This window comes from Pinus tabuliformis, chromosome Q (genome assembly GCF_031772625.1).
Source record: "Pinus tabuliformis cultivar Carrire ecotype Pingquan chromosome Q, CPIR1, whole genome shotgun sequence".
Taxonomy (NCBI): Eukaryota; Viridiplantae; Streptophyta; class Pinopsida; order Pinales; family Pinaceae; genus Pinus; species Pinus tabuliformis.
The window spans coordinates 867335020-867354762 of record NC_142296.1 but is presented as its reverse complement, the minus strand read 5'-3'; positions in this window follow the sequence as shown (position 1 = coordinate 867354762).

Genomic DNA, 19743 nt, shown 5'->3' with positions numbered 1-19743 from the left:
TCCACTGTTTCCTTGAGGGGAACTGAAGTGGAAAGTTTCTCATTAGAAGGATGGTCATCGGTTACATCTTCAATGGTGGGATTGGGAGGGTTCTGATTGGATCTAGAAAGGATTTGTAGAGTTTTTGTAACTGAAGGATTCGTATTTGCAGCCTTTACATTCTTAGGCTAATTAGGTACTGCTTTCTTGTTTTGGTCTGAAACATCAGTGTTCTTTTTGCTCCTCAAATTGTACTATTTGTGCACTTCGAAGATAGCAGAGTCATACCCTTGCTTGTAATTGAAAGATTCTCCAGTTTGAGTTTGTAACTGTTGAAGCATGTATAATTCCTGGTCATCCTGAGTCAGAAAGATAGTTTCTTCATCATCTAATCCCATTAAGTTGATTTGGGTGTCTGGCTCAGGGTCTTCTTGATGGGAACTTTCAACATAATTCTCTTGGAAAGGAGGTCTAATGTTTTGTTCATGCCCATTTTTACTAGTGTTTTGGTTCTAGTTCTTCCTAAAATTTGGATTCCTCATTGGAGGTGCCTGTTGGCTATCCCAGTGAGGTTTCCTTTCAATGTTTTCTATTATGTCCATCAATTTTTCCATTCCTTTAGCTAAAGCATCCATTTTTTGATCAAAGGGTGAAGTTTCATCTTTCAAGGGTGTTCTTCTTTCGTTTCTAACCCTAGCTCTTTTGGATAGCAGATTAGCTTCTATGCTAACTGTAACACTTTGCATGTCTTCTAGTGTAGGGGGATTCCTTTCTCTATGTTGAAAATCCATATCTGTGTCAAATCCGTCTGGAAACTTAATCAGGGCTAAGCGAGGTGGAGGTATAAGGTCATGTGGTATTGTGTTATACACATTGTTAAACCTAGTATAGTAGTCTTGAATGGTTTCGTTTGGCCCCCTCTTGAGGTTTTCATATTCAGAAAGAATTTGAAGAGGGTTAATTTTCTTCTCCCACCTATGTAAAAATTGATGGTAAAAAAGTTCTAAACTATCTATACTATTAGGAGGAAAATATCTAAACCATGTTCTCACTTCTCTAGCTAGATTTTGGGAAAAAATTCTCATTTGAACATCTCCTATGTCAATTTCATGCAGTTCAAAATAATCTGTCTTTTTCTTTGTGTGCGATTGTGCTGTGTAAGATCCAGTACCATAAAATAAGACAATTTCACTCTAGTAATCTACTGGTAAGTCACCTTGAGGAGCAGCATCATAAGAGGGGCATATCTGAGTGCCATAGCTCTAATTTGGACAGGATTGAGAACAGGAGTTGGGGTAACAGGAGGATTTGGGACAACAGGGGGATTTGGAGTAACAGGGGTAATGGGTATTTGAAGGGTAGTGATAGGCTAATGGGGAAGTGAAGGTATGAACAGAGATGAGGAATGAACTTCAGAAGTGTGGGGAAATGATGGTGAGCTAAAAGAAGTTGAAGTTGTTTCAGAAAGTTTAGGGATTCTATCAGTAGTAAGGGATGACTGAGGGGAATTTAGAAGGTACTGATCAATTGACAAGTTTTCCCTTTGGACTTCAAGTTCATCTATAAATTCTGGATCTAGAACTGTGTCCTCAAGTTCACTCTCAGACTTGATTCTAAATAAGGAATGGTCAAAATACTCATCAAAAGGGAGGTCTTCTATGAATAACCACTCACTAGGGTAGGAATTAGATCTAAATAGAGGTCTCAGGCTTAATAAACTTTCTTGCCTTCTGATTATTCTTGGAATAAGGTTGGGATTGTCAAATATAGGGGGAGGATTTGGATCAGGGTTGGCCCTAGTATAGTGAGTTCTCCCTTAAGCCATATTTCAAGCTTTTTCTAATTATTTTTCTTTTTATGAATTTTTGAAATAACTTCTAATAAACCCTTTAAGAGGCTTAAAAATAAAATTTGAATTTCTCAAAGGTTTATTAAGACTGGGAGTTTGAGTCCCCAGTATGGTCGCCACTATGTTATCACTCAGATGTCTTCCCTAGAAGTTATCAAAGAAGGAATAGTCTAAGGTAACCACAAACCTAATATTTTAGACTCAGGTTCTAGCCAACCTAAGTCCAGAGAGGGCTCTCTCTTTATAATTTAACTTTGTTTTGAGTAGGATTTCAGGCTAGTTCTTAGTGCTCATGATGTTTTGGTTTTGATTGGGTGGTGGACTTAAGAAAACAGATGGATAGAACAAGTATTCAGGCCATTGGACCATGGAGTCAATCAAAGAGTGCTTAACTGGATCATATCAATCACTAAAGTAAAAATTCACAGGGTAGGCTAGCACAACAAAAATCAAATGTGTAAGTTCAAATGGATGAGGTAGTCCTAACCAGGGCAAAGGGCAATGAAGAATCCTTAATCGGGATTAATATGAAGAAAATAAGGGTGATTAGTAGCAAAGGGAAACTAAGAATCCTTTACTATGGACTAAAATGGGGGGGAAACTACGGAAGTAAGGGAGCAATTAAGAATTCCCAGACCAAGATAGTTTAGCATAAAACATATAGAAAGTAAACAGTTAATATAGAGAGCATTTAAGCTAATTCTGAGATATCATTCCTTGTTTACTTTTCAGATTTCATAAGAGACACATGTGAATATTTATAACATGACACAAAAACAATATTTAAACATGAAGAGATAATACTTATTTTGTTCCAACTATGCACAAGAATCTAGTGAAATGTCCTTAGCTTTATTTCATGACCCAACAAAACCAGTCCAGTCTTGAACACAAAATCTCCTTAGCTCGATATAAAATGTCTACAAAAATGTATTTTAATCCAAACTAATTACTTCAAAATATGAAGTATTTATAAAAAAAAAATTACAATATATCTCATAGCAATATGAGAATTATTCTAGGAAACCGAAAATATCTTCAAGCATGAAGATAGAGACAGATGGAGAATTGTCTTCTTGTTGTCCCTTTTATTGTGACTATGCTGGCTGTTGTAATTCGGATTTTCCTCTTTCAGTTACTTGATACTTATGTGCTGGAATTACTTTATTCCTTCTACCTACTGATACTCTTTACCTGCTACACTTTGACTCTGTTTTACCTATTTTAACTGGAAGCCATATAGATTTACTACAGTAACTTTATAGTAAATCTTTCAATTTTATCCACCATTCACTGTTAGGTAATTTTATCCTCATCATCTTTCTATATATCTCATTAGCTTCTGTATACTTGGAAAAATTTGGCCTATTGACGAACAAGTGCTTGACCTCATGCTCTATGAAAAACAGATTTTCCAGACTATCATATAATACCTTTCCAGTGGGCAAAGCTTTTACCCCTGAAGTGCTAGCTTGGCTGGTGGCCAACTTGTTTAGTCTTTCAACATAATCATCTTGGGTCATCAGCTTGTCATGTATTACCATAGGACTAGAAAGTCCTTTTTCCCTCAAAATACCAAACTTTGTCATAAACCTATCAATGTCTATTTGGATGCTTTGGCACCGTTTCTCGAGATTGAACATAAGGTTCCTCTTAGTGAGAACCTTCCTTATTTCTATGATAGTTCCTGTTCTATCTTCTATTTCTAGTTCATCAAGGTGGTATTTGTTTCTGCTATTCAAAAATTCTATCAATTGGTTGGCTTCTTCAGGCTTATCTCCCAATTCTTCCCTTGCCTTGTGGATTGCTTCTATAGCCACTTTTACCAGTCCAGTTTGTTCAAAAATTACTTGAATAGATGGCCAAAAATCATTGATAGAATCAATGATGTTGGCCCAAAGAATTTCCTTCATGTCTCCAAGTGGTTGTTGCAATGTCAAGTCCTTTTCAAGGACTTATATTCTTTCTCCCATTCTTTGATTCTTTTGAGCTTCTTATTTCTTTTGTATTTGTGCAAGTTTGCAATTAGTCTCCAAACTTGACACTTTTTCTCTAAGCTTCTTAAGCTCAGTAGCCTAGATGCTCATTTCCTCCATGGATTTTACCAATTCAACTGTCTTTTCTGTGGATGTCCCTATGCTTGTTGATGTACGTGTGACTGTACCTGTGAATGGGAGCAGTAGCTGGTGGAACTGTTGGTGCTAAAGAAGTAACCAATGTGGAGGTTACTACTATAGAGACTATAGGAATTACAATCTAAGAAGTGGTGGCCAACTCACTCTGTTTAGACTGTATCAAGTTATCCAGCTCTTTCTATGTTTCCTTTAGTTGTTCATTTAGCTTAAGGACTAAGTCCATAAGCTCTTCCTCCTACTAGGTTTCCAATACTTTAGCTGTCTGAGGATGATGTAGAGGGGGAATTTTGAGCTACTTCTTTAGTGCAGCTATGTCATCATTTTTCTTTTTAATAAGCTTTTCTGCAGCTTTCACATCCTTGGGATCATGCCCCAGTTCTATGACTAAGTCCTCTAAGGACTTTATTCTGGTATCCTTGGCCTGTGAGGAGGCCTTCTCTAACTGGAATTGCGCTGATATATTATTTAGTGAATTTTGGAGTTGGTGAGTTGCGATTGCCTTGCTGGTCAAGGTGGAGTAGACCATTTCCCCAGTCTTCTTGTGTAATTATATTTGGTCAATAAGATGGATATCCTTTGCTAATACTTCAAAGTCTGTTTTCAAATAATCTGCAATTGACCTGGGTTGTTGTGTAGTTGGCTTCATGAAAGTCATCTACATTTTACCCTCTTTCACATCAAAGGTTGACATTATCCTTGTCTGATTAGTAGGGGCCATTTTTAGGTAATGTGCATAGCTTTGGGCCTTCAATATTTCATTCTTGGCCTTTATTTCTTTATATTTCTCTCTGATGTCTTGGCTCTAGCCAGTAGGAGCCCTGAAGGAGGATACTTCCACGCTTTGTTGTCTTTCTAGCATTTGAGCCTGTGAGGTGGAAGGTTCTTGTGTACCTCCTGAGGGAGTGGTATGCCTACTTTCTACTCTTTCTGCACCTGCAGTTCCAACTGTTTCTTCAGTAAACTCTTGTTTTGAAAATGGATTCAACCTTTGCCTCTTAACATAAGTTTGGGTAACAGGTCTGCTAGAAGGAGTGGCCTCCTCTCTATCTCTCTTAGGATTCCTCTCCTCATTTAGAGGAGTCTGTAAAATAGGTGGATTGCTCATGATATGTTCTGGCTGAGCAAGTTCCTTTGATATTTCTGGCTATTCTGATTCCTCTGGCTGCTTTGATGGATCTTGCTCTTGAGGTCCTTCTTTTACTGTTTACCCATTGTGTCCCTATGATTATCTTTGAGATTGGGACTCTCCTGGTGTTGTGGGGAAAAATGCCTATGCAGGACGATCCTATCCACCTAAGGTGTGACAACGCCTTAGCAACAAACGAATACAGCTATTATGATTTCTTCCTTTATGAAATGTGAAAGAGGGGAGATTGACAGACTTACCGTTGTCTTTCGGTTGTCCCTCGATCTAGATCATCTTCCCTTTGTGTGTCCACAGCTACTTGTCTCCTCGCTAGCTCAAGAGAACAACTACTTGAATCCCACGAGATCACAAGAGAACAACTACCTGTGACAAGAGAACAGCTACTTGCGACAAGAGAAGAACACAATACAAAGGCAAATATACATGTTCATAAATGATTCAGGATTAGAAGTAAATCAAATACACTAATGCAATCATACAAAATACACCAGCATATAGGAAAGAATCAAGATAGCTTTATTGATAAGTAACAGGGTTCAGGAAGAGATACAACCCATAGGGCTCCAATCCAGCATCTCCTTCCCAGCAGAATGGAATTCCTTCTTCAGCTCCCTTCAAATCATTAAGCACCCAATGATCCAATCTCAAACCAATAGCAATTCTTTGCATTCACAAAATTCCAGCCTCTAGATCCCATGGAGGAGAGATCCATATATAGATATTTCGAGAGAGGATGAGTCAGCTTGAGATCTAACTAGTGTCCTCTCCCTCTCTCAGTTCTTGAGTTCACTTGGAGGTTCTTGCTTCCACTTGGAGATTTGGAACCTCTTACTCATCACCAGTCGAATTCCTTGATACAAGTGTCATTTTGGAAGCTTCCTGGGCATTGACACCTTGAGGAATGACTCTGCCACATGTCCAAACTCGCTCAGCGCAGGTAGCTAGTGTTGGAGTTGACATTCAACGTAGGTAGCCAGTGTAGCAGTTGACATTCAGCGCAGATGCTCAGTGGAGCAGTTGACATGATCCAGAATTGGCTTGTTTTTGAGTGTTTTCAGGTGGAGAACATCTGTGAATTGCTGTGTTTAGTTGGCCTTGTTCCTCTAGGGGTAGGAACAACATGTTTAGGGACTTTGGATCCCTTAGATTATGGACATTTCATGCTCGAGGCTGTAAGGCACAAAAATGTCTATAACACCTGGCACCTGTATAAATGAATCTTCATCAATTCTTCTTTCTAAATCAATCAATACATTATTGACAACAACTTCTGTGCTATCTCAGTCTACCAAAGTGTTTTCCACCCATTCTAGCTGATTTGCATACTGTTTAATTTTAGGAATTCTATGGTGGATATAAGGAGATAATTTTTTCTTTTGTCTCCTATTACAAATGAACTCTAAAGGGTCATAATTCGAGATAAAACTTTGTTTCAGTTTCAGCCTTTGGAGAATTTCTTCTGCTTCCTTTCATGCTTCCCTACTGTTACATATGAAGGGGCCAAGCTGATCTTTTATCCTAAGTTGAGCTTTCTTCTTAGCCTTCACAAAATGCATCTCATCTGAATTAATCATTTTCCTGTAGTACCCCAAATCAAACAATATCATGGGGAGGTATATGGGCGGTTTGTAGGGAGCCAACTCACATCCATATATTCCGGTTTCAGAGTGGTTTTGGTACAAGTACCAATCTCCCACTCTATATTGTTTGGACAATTGTAGGACCCTCCTGATATCTGCACTGATTCTGGGGGGAGGGATTCCTAATAACATAGTTGCCACTGGGTGCACAAAGAAATCTATGGAATTAGTATAAGGATATTGAGATTCATATAGGTGGATTAACGAAGTCCACAAGACCACTAATCTAGGGTTACCTCTGGTATCAACATTTTGGAGTGTGATTGGGAATTTGTCAGCTTGATAATACAGGAAAAGATAATATAAAACTAAAGAATAATTGAACACTCTTTCATTATCCATCCTCATGAATTGATCATACATTTTGTCAGCAATGAACTTAGCATAGTCAAACATGATGGCTGGGGGCTGCCCAGGAGAGTAGATGAACATAAAGGCTATAACAATTTCATCAACAAATTCACTTGTAGTCTGGCCTAACACACTAGATATCATTTCTATGATGTCTCGGCCAAGATTAGAGAAAATAGTCCACATGTAAGGGGGAGGGTCCTTTGGAATGCATTTTTCTTCTCTAATGAAGGTCTGGAATAACCAATCAAGTTTGATTGAGGTGAGTGTAGGTAATTTGTTAAGAAAATCTCCAACAGAAAGATGGGTTAGGCTTTGGCTTGGTTGTAACTGCAGCATTTCATTTATGGACTCAACAGTGATGGTAATTAATACATAATGATCAGGGGTCATCATTGCCCTTTGGCTGGGATTATAGTTCATATGGTAGTAATGGATAATCTTTGGGAAAATATGAACTCTGGGGAATTGGTACTTGGGTAAACCTAATTCCCAAAATCCTATGTAGTCTGCATGGTTCAGGTGATGGTCTCTGTACCTGCAGTATAGTTTCAAAGGGGATTCTTGGACAGAGGTATCTTTAATCTGAAAATCTTTATCTGCCAATGGGAGATGGTCTAAATCCCTGTGGGGAGTAGAAATTGGTAGAATGTTTAATGCAAAGGGAGCAACCATCCTTGGTTCTTGTGGATTCAAGGACGGGGGCAAACAGTTTTTAGTGAAATTGGGGAAAACTAGTCTAATTCAAAGTATTTTGGAGTCACTGGGTAGCTGTCTTACTGACTTACTTAGTAATTTAAAGCAATTGAGTCCAATTTCGGGAATAAAGCAGGGTTTCTTAGCGAATTTGGGTAAATACCTGGTTTCAGATTTGAACGGAGTGATGAGCAATTGTGCACGGTTTGCAGGAAGCGCAAGTGAATGAAATGTGGTCTAGAGTTTCAGCAACTTCAGTAGGTTGGCAGTTGGACATGGGTTGACGGTTGTACGTGCTCTGGTGCTTGCATGGAGGTCTGAGTGGTCTTTTTCATGGTAAAACTAAAAACAATGAGTTTTTAGTTTTATTCGCAAAGTCAACTATTTTGGTTGGTACACAGGGAAAGGGACACTTGGTGTTAAGTGGGTGATGCGATGTTTTGTCGTTTAGCGGGAGGCAGTATGCGGTTTCATATTGCACTGCTTTTAGGCTTGAGCAGTTTTGGGGGGAGGTCGCCTGATGCCATTCATCGGGCGCCACATAGTAGCGGGGTGAATAGTGAAACCAACCATATCAGGTGGGTAAAGGTCGACCTTCAGAGGCCGCCTGATATGATCGTCGACCATTGGATCAAAAGGGACCAGATCATACGGTGATCGGGGCGATGATTTGATATGAAGTTTAAATGGAGGGGCCCTGCGGAGGTTTAAGCCTGGTGGGTTTAATTACTGATGGATTATGGAGGTTTAATGACATCGAGAGTGATTTCATTGGATGGGATAGATTATTAATTAACCACTTATTGATTAATTAATCTCTTTTATTCTGCGGTGGGTCTTGGTTATTAATTAGCCACTGATCGACTTAATTAACCCATTAATTATTTATTAATAAAGTTTATGTTTCAAACTTTCGGGGATGAGATATTAAAGTTAAAGGGGTTTAATAAAATATAAGGGAAAGGGTTTATTTTTTGGGAATTAATATATAAATAAAATTAGAAGTTAATACGGAAAAAAGGCGAAAAAATGGATTTTCACTAAGTATAATGTGTTTTGAAATTTATTTACTTTTGACATGGAAAAATTATAACTTAGGCTAAGTGAATTTTTGTGGGTTTATTGGGAAAAATGGGTTTTACATGGGGGTGATTACTTTCCCTAGGCAAATGGTGCTTTTACCTTAGGAAAAGGGATTTTTTAGGAAAAATGAGTGAATTATGGAGGGGATGAATGCTTGTGAGAGGACTTTTAGTACTTAGGACCTATAAGTTATTGGGCCGAGGGTTCGGTCCCTCCAGAAGTCAGAGAAATGCTCGAAGCCCCTTTAACTTAAAGTTTTAGGTACTTTAAGACTTCCCTGGTAAATGAGTTAAGTGAAAAATGTAGTGAATGAGGGGGGTTAATCAATTTGACTTTGTGTGCTTTGGTAAATACTCAATTATCATCCATACTTTAGAAATTTGATGATGAAAGTAAATGATATGATTTAATCTAATCAATCATCATAATTTTGCAACCATTCAACTACTTACCTATCTACTTATCTGCCAAGATTAAATAGTTTGGTGAGATTTTATTCTCTATTTCTAAGCATAAAATTGAAAACATGAAATGGCCAAGTTTAAACATTTTGACTATCCATGGATTTTGACAAAAGTAACAAGCTGCATACAATATTTTTATTCTTCATCAAAGTAAATGGTAGTGGCATTTTGACTTGCACACTTTCATGGTCTTTTTGTTTTTGGGGTTCATATTATTTCATTTTTTTGACCTTTTTCATTCTTTTTGTCCTTTGATTTTTCTTTTAGGACATACCCTCTTTACATTTTTTTTATTTTATTTTTTATTTTTTGTATATGAAAAACATTTTCAGAAAGCAAAGGTATGTAGATATTACAGATTTGACCTCAGCCATTCAAAAATTATGCCCCTATTGGTATAAGAACATAACAACTTGCACACATTATTCCTCAAATTCCAGTAGGACAGATTGTGTATGGTATGGAATAGCATCCATCTAATCCTCTTTATCATGGGACAATGCAAATCCCCATCGGGCAATAGTATAGACCTTATCAGGGTATCCCTCAGGTTCCTTTTCAAGGCCAACAAATTCATGGTTATACTAGGGCTAGTCAACAAAGTCACTTGTATTCTAGCTATCATAATCCTCCTTATCTTGGTAACCAGGTTCCTTATTACCAGAACCCTCCTTATTAAGGAATGTAATTTCTTGATTCCTAGGCTATTTCTTCATATCTAGGTCATCCTCGATTGGAATTTAATTGGTAGTTTGCTTTTATGGCCACTCTCGAGTTGCCATTTTTTACTCGGCTCACCAATGACCACATCGCTCATTTGACTTGATGGTCGATTATTCCTACTAAATTTCATTATGATATCCCTAAGTTCAATTCAAATCCAAGAGAAGAATCTTTGACCCATGCCATGACATATAATCAGTTGTGTTCATCAAACTCTCTTAATGATGATTCTATTCGACTTCGTCTTTTCCAAAGAATTCTTACAGGTACGCTACTAAATTGTGTATTGAGTTACCTAGAGCTTCATTACATGATTTCAGTACCTTAGCCACAACCTTCCTTCCACATTTCCAGTTGCCCATTAGAAATGAAACTGGAACAAAACTATTAACCAAATCCAAACAATCAGATGCCGCTCACATTTCCTATCACATTCATGAGTGGAGGTGTCATTGTTGGTTGATCAAAACTTATGTTCCTAATCAACTACTTGCGGAATGGTTCACTAAATCTCTGCTAGAACCTATAACAAAATATGTGGCCAAAGGTGGAGTCATGGATGAGGAGTGAGTAATTTTTTGTGTGCAATATTTGGATTTGGTTTATACCCAATCCGACATGCTCTACATAAGATACCAAACTCTCTGAGACCTTCAAATATTGTTCCTCCTCTTATACCTGGTAAAGAATCTCTTGTTGTTGATGGAATTATTGGTTCTACTAGCATGAAAAAGGTGAGTAAACCATATGGTATTGCTCCACTCACATCTACTCAAAACCCTCAATCCCACCTCCTACGGCTTATGCTTCCAAGATAAATGTCATTTCATTTGACAAAGGAAAGTCTCAACAGAAACCTAGAAGCAAGAAGAAAGGAAAAGGTAAGAAAGATAAATGTCCCTCTCCATGGGATAAATAAACAAATCAACCTTATGATGATAAACAAAAGCCTCAATATCCTTGCTTGATTTGCAATGAGGAGCACTTTACACGTGATTTTCCTCACTGCACTGAAGTGAATCAATTTCTTAAGTCCTCCACTTCTCCTGTAGTGGTGAATGACCCATTTCCTAATTAAGAGACTCATATGGTTGCTCAAGACCCATCTTCCTCTAACACAGTTTTGATGCTTTCCTCTTCAAAGCTGAGATCTAATGTTTTGGTAGCTACTCGAAATAAGGATTATGGTAATGCGAATCTATAGAAACGGACAAGCTATTGATCAACCTTCTAGTTCGGAACCATCCTCATTAGATCCTGCTTTTTTCGATTCCTACCGAATTGACTATTAAACCTCCAAAGGGTGTTATTCATAAGTCAAATTTGAACGCTTGTGCAAGATCCGCTCAGAATTATAACGTAGTTGAAGACTTGGCTTAGTCTCCATTGGCTATGTCGACTCTTGAGGTGTTGCAAAACTTCTCTGCCAAAAGAGGGCTTTACTTTTAGCTATCAGATGTGTCGATCCATCGGATTCCAACTTTGTTGTTTTCTTTCATGAAAACTGTACCCCTCGGCTTCCAGCTCAGGTAGATTTTATAATCCAAGTCATCCTCCATGGTAATAAAATTCATCGTTCTAGCATGAATGAGGGAGCCTCAACTTGGATTATGTCCATGTCTTGTTGGAAGGAAATTGGTTCTCCTCAATTGAGTCAGTCACCTACTACATTGAAATCCTTTGATGAGAGAACATATAAACCTTGTGGGATTTTGAAGTCCCTGCAAGTTGAATTAGGGGGAAAAATTGTGTCTATAGAAGTAGAAGTTATTGAGAGGCCTCTCGATTACAATATTTTATTAGGACGTACGTGGTTTTATGCCATGGCTACTGTCATTTTGACTTACTTCCGTATGATCGCCTTTCCTCATAAAGGTGGGATTGTAGCCATAAACCAACTCACCTTTTTCACCTCTGATTCACATGTTACTAGATGTGTCCCTCTTGTGGGGGAAATCCTACAGTCATATCAGCATGTTGGAGTTGGATTTTTGAAGGATTCTTCACTTATGGGGACCTTTTCACTCCCTCCTCCTCTCCTTCCCAAAATCTCATCTTTAGTAGCCTATATCAACATAATAATGTCTTTAATTGTCATAGTTGATCCATGGATTGTACCAGATGAAATTGACATTCAAATTTTTGGAGAACAAATGTTGCTAAGCCCCATTGAGATAAATTACGAGGCCATTTATCTAACTTGTGCAGTTTCCTCTTTTGATAATCTTAATTGGGTAGACAAATCATTGAACTATGGTACGTCTTTTGATCCTTTCTTACTTGCATTCCCACCAACGAAAACATCATAGAAATCATGATGTCGTATGATCTGCCATAGGAAGAATGTCACCATCATTCCTCCTTACCTAATTCCATTGAGGATAGTCTCAGTGATGTATACTCGCCCAATTTTGTTGATCTTTTTACGAATTTTGTGTCTATTCATGTGGTCGATTTAGAAAAGAACCTTTCGAATATAGAAGAGATCATACCTCTTGACATTTCCATCAAGCTACATGTTGTCAAAAATATACACATTGGAGAATCTTGTTCTCCATCAGAGATTGATACTTATCAAACCCATTTTTGTGAGTTTTGAAATGTCTTTTCCTAGATATACGAGGAGATACCAAGTATTGACCTAAATATAGTTGTACATGAAATTAAGACGTATCTTGATGCCAAACCAGTCTGGAAGCACCTCCATCTAGTCCATACCAAGAAGGTTGCTATTATTAATGCTAAAGTTGAAAGGCTTCTTCGAGTTGGTTTCATATACCCCATTCCTTTAACTAATTAGGCATCGAATGTAGTTATTATCATGAAGAAATAAGGCATCATTGAGTGTGTGCCGATTATTGGGATGTGAATCGTGCATGTCCGAAGGACAATTATCCCACCCCATTTATTGATCATATTATTGATGAATGCACTAGATATGAAATTTATTCATTCATGGATGGATTTTAGGGCTATAATAAAATCAACATTCTCCCGACAGACCAACCTAAAACTACTTTTATTTGTCCCTAGGGAATTTTTGCCTATAGGAAACTCTCATTTGTTTTAAGAACGTTGGGGCCACATCTCAATGTGCCATGGATTATTATTTTCATGATATCAAACACATAATTCAACCATATTTGGATGACCTCCCTTCTCACTCAAAACATAGGATTGATCACTAGATGCATCTTTGGACTATTTTCCTTCATTGTAGACATTATAATATTTGAAGTAACCCAGAAAAATGTGTGCTTTGTGTTAGTTATGGTCTACTCTTAGGTTTATTTATATCAAAACAAGGAATTCATATCGATCCATTGAAAGTACAGGCAATTGTTGATTTTCCTGCACCTTCTTCACTAGTTCAGCTTCAACAACTTCAAAGGAAAGATAACTTCCTACAAGGATTCATCCCTAATTACACTAAATTTACCAAAGGATTCACTTGCTTGCTGAAAAAATGGGTTCCCTTCCATTGGGATGATGCAACTAAGAAATTTTTTGATGCCCCAAAAGATGTATTGGGTTCGGCATCTCTTCTATATCCCCCTGACTATCAGTGCGATTACTTCCTATATCTTGCTACTACCATTTCTACTATAGCAATGGTATTGGTCCAAGAAGATGATTTAGGGACTGAACATCCCATTTACTATCTAAGTCGGAATATTAATGATACTGAAATACAATACTCCCACATAGAAAAGTTGGATTTGGTGGCCATTCAAGTCATCCAAATATTTTTCCATTACATCTTGATTCAAAAAGCTATGTTTGTTTCAGATTTCAAAACTATGACATACATTTGTCACATTAATTATTGGGGGAGAAGTACTTGAAACAGATTGTAATCTTACAAGAATTTGACTTGGATTTCATCAAATCCAAGTCAAAGAAATCCATAGTTTTCATGGAACTAATGTGCAATCTCCCTTCTCCTGCACCGAAATCTACATCTGAAGATTCTATTCCCGACGAGTCGTTGTTTCTAATCTCGAAATTTGACCCATGGTATGGGGATTTCCTTATTTATCTCCAAACCTAGAATTTCTGGTCTAATACCTCTCGCTTAGAGCAGTGACTTATTCATTACCGAGCTTAGAATTACATCATTATTAGCGACACTATTTACCGTCGTGGTATCGATACGATCTTACAAAGGTTCCTCACACTTGATGAGGTTGATAAAGTCTTAAATGGATGCCACTTGGGGGCATGTAGTGGAAATTTACCTAGTTATGCTACTGCCCAGAAATGTTTACATGTTGGTTACCTCTAGCCTACTATCTTTCGAGACTACATCCTCTCTATCTAAAAGTGTCATGTGTGCTAGATATATGATCGTAAGACCCATGCTCTGCCCTATCTCTTGCATTTTGTTATCATTTTTGGTCCCTTTTAGAATGGGGTATTGACTTCATGACATGTAACCCTCACTCGGTTAGGGGGCATGGTGTTATAGACATTTTTGTGCCTTACAGTTATAAGCATGAAATGTCCATAATTCAAGGGATCCAAAGTCCCTAAAGATGTTGTTACGGCTCCTAAAGGAACAAGGTCAACCAATGACAGCTTCTCCCAGAAGTTCTCCACCAAAAACCACTCAGAAATAGTCAGTTCAGGATCAATTCAGAGGCTCCACTAGCTGCCTGCGTTCAAATGCAGAGTCTACACTGGCTAGGTGCACTGCAACGCAGGTGGAAGCACTACTAGGGTGCGCTGAGCGGGAAATGACAAATGGCAAGCTCATTCAACGAGGTGGAAAGACCCTGGAAGCTTCCAGAATCTTCTCCAATGACACTTGCCTCAATGAATTCGACTAGTGATGAGTAAGAGGTTCTCAACCTCCAAGTGGAAGCAAGAACTGACAAAGAGAAGCCACAAGTCAAAACATAAGCTGACTCATCCTCTCTGCTTACATCTATATATGGATCTCTCACCCAGAGGTTCAGGAGGCTGGAATTTTGTACTTTGCAGAGAATTGTTGTTGGTTTGAGATTGAGATTAGCACATTGGGTGATTTATGCTTTGTTGGAGGAGAGGAAGGGATTCCTTTGCTGGGAGGTAGATGCTGGATCAGAACTCACTTGGTTTTATCTCCTCTTGGACTTTATTATCTTGTCAATAAACTATTTGAGTTTCTCCTACATGCTGTTTACCAATGATGTTTTGTTATGCTTACATGTTTAGCTTAATTTGATCTTGAGCTTTTTATGAATGTATATCTGTATCTTTGTGTAATTTCTCTCTCTTGCGATCTTGCAGGAATTCGGTGAAGCTGGGCCGGTGAAGGAGCAAGAAGCTGGGAGCTACTGAAGAGAGGAGTGATTTGGATCGACAAACTAGCGGAAGATACAGGTTAGTTAGATCCTTCTTCCTCACTTACATTTCATAAAGAAGAATACTCAAATAAGTTTACCTGTTTGTTGCTAAGGCACTATCACCTCTTAGAGTGGGATAGGGGCATTCCGAATTGGATACTTTTCCCAACAACAAATTGGCGACTCTACTGGGGCTAGAATTTTGTACTTTGCAGAGAATTGCTGTTGGTTTGAGATTGAGATTAGCACATTGGGTGATTTATGCTTTGTTGGAGGAGAGGAAGGGATTCCTTTGCTGGGAGGTAGATGCTGGATCGGAACTCACTTGGTTGTATCTCCTCTTGGACTTTATTATCTTGTCAATAAACTATTTGAGTTTGTCCTACATGCTGTGTACCAATGATGTTTTGTTATGATTACATGTTTAGCTTAATCTGATCTTGAGCTTTTTATGAATGTATATATGTATCTTCGTGTAGTTTCTCTCTCTTGTGATCTTGCAGGAATTCGGTGAAGCTGGGCCGGTGAAGGAGCAAGAAGCTGGGAGCTACTGAAGAGAGGAGTGATTTGGATCGACAAACTAGCGGAAGATACAGGTTAGTTAGATCCTTCTTCCTTACTTACATTTCATAAAGAAGAATACTCAAATAAGTTTACCTGTTTGTTGCTAAGGCACTATCACCTCTTAGAGTGGGATAGGGGCATTCCGAATTGGATACTTTTCCCCAGTGGAGTCGCCAATTTGTTGTTGGGAAAAGTATCCAATTCGGAATGCCCCTATCCCACTCTAAGAGGTGATAGTGCCTTAGCAACAAACAGGTAAACATATTTGAGTATTCTTCTTTATGAAATGTAAGTGAGGAAGAAGGATCTAACTAACTTGTATCTTCCGCTAGTTTATCGATCCTAATCACTCCTCTCTTCAGTAGCTCCCAGCTTCTTGCTCCTTCACCGGCCCAGCTTCACCGAATTCCTGCAAGATCACAAGAGAGAGAAACTACACGAAGATACAGATATACATTCATAAAAAGCTCAAGATCAGATTAAGCTAAACATGTAAGCATAACAAAACATCATTGGTACATAGCATGTAGGAGAAACTCAAATAGTTTATTGACAAGATAATAAAGTCCAAGAGGAGATACAACCAAGTGAGTTTTGATCCAGCATCTACCTCCCAACAAAGGAATCCCTTCCTCTCCTCAAACAAAGCATAAATCACCCAATGTGATAATCTCAATCTCAAACCAACAACAATTCTCTGCAAAGTACAAAATTCCAGCCTCCTGAACCTCTGGGTGAGAGATCCATATATAGATGTAATCAGAGAGGATGAGTTAGCTTATGTTTTGACTTGTGGCTTCTCTCTGTCAGTTCTTGCTTCCACTTGGAGGTTGAGAACCTCTTACTCATCACTAGTCGAATTCATTGAGGCAAGTGTCATTGGAGAAGATTCTGGAAGCTTCCAGGGTCTTTCCACCTCGTTGAATGAGCTTGCCATTTGTCATTTCCCGCTCAGTGCACCCTGGTAGTGCTTCCACCTGCGTTGCAGTGCACCTAGGCCAGTGTAGACTCTGCATTTGAACGCAGGCAGCTAGTGGAGCCTCTGAATTGATCCTGAACTGACTATTTCTGAGTGGTTTTTGGTGGAGAACTTCTGGGAGAAGCTGTCATTGGTTGACCTTGTTCCTTTAGGAGCTGTAACAACATCTTTAGGGACTTTGGATCCCTTGAATTATGGACATTTCATGCTTATAGCTGTAAGGCACAAAAATTTCTATAACAGTTGCCCCCTAAAGTATGAGGCCGTTTATCGGGTGAAATGATTTATTAGGAGGATCTGAAGTTCATTCAATGCTGGGAGGAGACCTGTAATAAGATACAATTATTTTTCACTCTGTTTTCATGATCTAGCTGAGGCGGGCATTCCCATGCTCAACTTTATAAATTCATTTTTGTGTACATAGGACAGACAATTGTCTGATGATAGACTGATGATCCTGCTGAAATCATCATCCTTTGGTAGGATGATTGTCTGTGTTGCAATACTGTACATGTCAATGTCTTTATTTTTCCTGAATATATATCGCAGCCCGGATGGATGAAACTAGATCCGGGGTCTTCAAAATCGTTCGATCTTCACTCTAAGTACAAGTCGATCCATGTGAGAGATGTTCTGAAGTCGAACATGGAAAGACATCGCTTGATTACCGGTCAATGAGGTAAACCGTTAACAAGCGCGAGAGGAATCACCAATAATGATAATGACCCTCAAGGTACTGCAGTACAATTCACGTGGTGTGAATAAAGGACTTGGCGTCGAACACCACGCAAAATCTTTCGGTCGAAGGTCATTGATGTATACCTATCGCCGAAAGTGAGAAACTTGCCATTGAGGCATGCAAGCTTCAAAGTACTGAAGGGGTTGTTCCTAGATCAACTTCTTGGATAATGAGCTGATGTCGACAAGAAGCGATCCGTCAAAGGAGGGCCTTAATGTATCCCACATCAGTGACACGGAATGGAGCAAATGATTTCGATGGAGGTGAAAACGATCTGATGATATATGGTTCAGGGTGGCGGTCATGAAAGAATGAAGGATAATGTATGGTAGTGGATGGGACACGGTTGACTTCTCTGGATGACTTCTCTTGAACATATCGGCGACACTTGTGTGATGGATTGGTAGCATTTACCCCAAAGGTGGATGGTATGGTGAGACCATGGTGATGTGACCGGTGAATGAAACAACCCAACCCGACTCAGGCACGGAGTGGAAGTGTCATGTTCAAGAGCGACTTGCTACCAATAAAGTTCTTTGAGTTTCTTCCCAATTTTTCCCCAGTCATTGCTGACCAATACCTCTTTATTTTTGTCAAGCTTGAGGAGGATAACATGTGATTGTTCTATAATTTTCCCTTCGGGCAAACCCATCGCTATGTTTTAACGAGCCTAGCGATAGTGAAACTCGTTCTCGTCTAAAGACAAGTTTGTCGCTATTTAATGCTTTTAACGAGTCTAACGACAAAGATAACTCGGTCCTTTTCATTTTTAGAGAGTCTAAAAAGGTACGTAAAGTCAACTCCGAAAGTCCTTTTTCGTCATCTAATCCCTTAAGTCCGAAAAAGTATAAAACAATACAGAAGGGATGAGTTTTCGATAGTTTTAACGAGCCGAACAAAACAAGCGCTCGATCTTTTTGTGCAATAATCCCTCAGGTCCAAAAAGATTAAAATATAAAGGAGGGATAGCACTTCCGGTCGCTTTAACGAGCTGGGCCAAAACTCGGCAATCTTTTCATATTTTACGAGTCAAATGAAAAGAGCTTAAAGAAGACTCATCTTTTGAGGAACGAGTGATAAAATGGGTTAGCAGCTGATTCCAGGTAAGGGTTGGAATTTTCCAAGCACGGCAGTGTCACAAGGATGGCTAGTGAAATCACTCTTCGCAGCTGTTCCTCAAAATGGGTAAACAATCATATGGAGGTGAACGATCGGCCAATGGAAAAGTGGAGGTGACGGTGCAAACACGACCAAGGCTTTAATGGCTGATAATGTTACATTCACGGTGGTTATTTACCGGAAGATAGTTCATTTTTTAACGAGCTTAAACGCGGAAAAACACTGCTCAGTCTTATGTTTATTTTTTTAACGAGCATGAACTATGTGCTAAAACTTCTCAATCTTATGTTTATTTTTTAACGAGCATGAACTATGTGCTAAAACTGCTCAATAATCTAGTCATATGATAAGAATGTCTCATGTAAGATGCCATTTTTTATGGAGCTTGCGCCTTACCAAAGCTATGCCCCACATCCTTTCGTTATGCAAGTTCGGAAATGACTAATCCTACGAGTTTAAAGGGTTAGACCTACAGGTTTAAAGGGAGGACCTAAAAATTTAAAAAAATAAATAGTCACCCCTTGCTTGCACTCCAAAAGGTTTGCATGCCCCCAGGTATAAAGTACGATTTCAAGGTTACCCCTCAATTGGTAGATAAAACATTTGTTTTACCAGGAAAGGCCTACCTCTTTCAGGTTACCCAAAGATTGTTTCATCAATGCAGCGAACAAAACACTTCTTCGGCGATGTCTACCGAGATAGACAAAGGTGAGTGACAATGAACGCCAAACACATAACTTTGACAAAAGAATCTTATTCTAGAATAACCCCTCTTCCAAGACGGACGAGGTACAGACTAGTCATATTCTCCCGCGGAAACCTACCCTATACCCAAAGTTTTCCTGCCGAAGCAGACCACGATGCATGCCCCCTGGGTTCCAGTCATATCCCTCCGAATTACTCGCGCTCATCGGGAGGACGGACCGTGGGTTGAGACATTTCTTGCGT